Source organism: Pinus tabuliformis, chromosome 9, assembly GCF_031772625.1.
Source record: "Pinus tabuliformis cultivar Carrire ecotype Pingquan chromosome 9, CPIR1, whole genome shotgun sequence".
NCBI lineage: Eukaryota > Viridiplantae > Streptophyta > Pinopsida > Pinales > Pinaceae > Pinus > Pinus tabuliformis.
In genome coordinates, this window is record NC_142307.1 from 412,648,854 (window position 1) to 412,650,749 (window position 1,896).

The window sequence follows — 1,896 nt, forward strand, 5'->3', positions numbered from 1 at the left end:
ACAAAAGGTACGATCATAGTTCTTTGTCTTGTGTCAATCTCATTAAAAAATGAAACAAGGAATATGAGCATAGTTCCTTGTCTTGTGTCAAGCTCATTAAAAAATGAAATAAGGAATATGAGCATAGTTCCTTGTCTTGTGTCAAGCTTGTTAAAAAATGAAACAAGGAATATGAGGATAGTTCTTTTACTGTGTCAACATCATTAAAAAATGAAATAGGTCCCAGAGCATAGTTCATTGTCTTATGTCAAGCTCGTTAAAAAATGAAACAAGGAATCTGAGCAGAGTTCCTTCTCTAATGTCAAGCTCATTAAAAAATGAAACAAGGTCCCCTAGAGCAAAGTTCCATTTCGAGTCTTTGATTAGATCTCGTAAAATCCCAGTCAAGTCTTTCACTTGATCTCATAAATGAACCTTCATTCCATCCACCTGATAGCCATGAGTAGTCTACTTAGGTGAATGCAATGAAGCTTGGGGGGCATGCACCTAGAATCGAGTCATCATGTTGGGGGCAAGTAAACCACTTCCAAGCATAGTTTTTCATTTCAAGCTTGTGTAAAAATGAAACTAAATCCAAGCATAGTTTTTCATTTCAAGCTTGTGTAAACATGAAACTGAATCCAGGCATAGTTCCCTATGGTTCAAGCTTGTGTAAAAATGAACCCATCTCCTTTTTAACCCTCGGCTAATCATACACTTTCACTTGGTTGTTTTACCCTTTTTTAGGAACAGTTGCAATCAATGGTCTTATTAGCCAGCCTCTTCACATAAATCAACATGTTTTGAGAAGTTCCAACATCACCGGAACCCGTTGCTATCCTAGACACCACTCATTCCTCTAAGTGGAGTCCTCTTTAAGCTCTTTTCAGACTCTCGAAATATGAAAATATTGTCAAGCGCTTGTCCTTTTAAACTCGTTAATGGATTGGAAATGGCATCTACTTAGTATAAGTTTAGCCCTTTTCCTGACCGAGATAAATTATTTACAAAAAAGGAATACGTTGATCGAACATGGTCAATAGGTTCACTCTTGTATTATTTTACACTTTTTCAAACTTGAGAGACAAATTTACGAAAAAGAACTTGTGGAGTTTTCTTTTTGTCCCTTTTCAAACTCTATAAACATGAAAAGGACCGATTTCTCATTGTCATTAAACTCGTTAAAACATTAAATAGCGACAAACTTATCCATCATGACAAGACCGAGTTTCACCTTCACTAGGCTCATTAAAACATCACATAGCGATGGATTCACCTAAAGGGTGGAATTATACTACAAGCACATGTTATCCTCCTCAAGCTTGTTAAAAAATAAAGAGGTACTTGTTAGCAATGACTGGGGAAAATGGGAAAAGGGATAAATCACTTTATGGTAGCAAGTCGCTCTTGAACATGACACTTTCACTTCATCTCTATGACTATTTGGGTTGGGTTATCTGCTTAATGGTTATCATACCTATGGTATATCACACCATCCGTTAGTTTGGTTTTGGGTCAATGCTACCAATTCATTCAGTGTCGCCGACATGTTCAAGAGAAGTCACGCAGTAAACTTCATTCTTTGCAATACTCATAAACCTTCATTTTCATGACTGCCATTCCTGAACCTTGTGTCGTCAGTCACATTCTGTCCCAAAAAACATTACACTCGTTTCATTTCATTGATGGGGGATACATGAAGGCCCTCCTGTGATGAGTCGCTTCTTGTCAACATCATTCCATTACCTAGGAAGTTGACTTAGAAACACCCTTCTAGTACCTTGAGACTTGCATCCATCAATGGAAAGTTTCTCACTTCCGGTGATAGGTTGAAATCATTGGCCTTCGACCGAAATACTTTCTATGGTGTTCGACATCAAAACATCTATTCACACCATGCAGAATGTACTGCAGTAC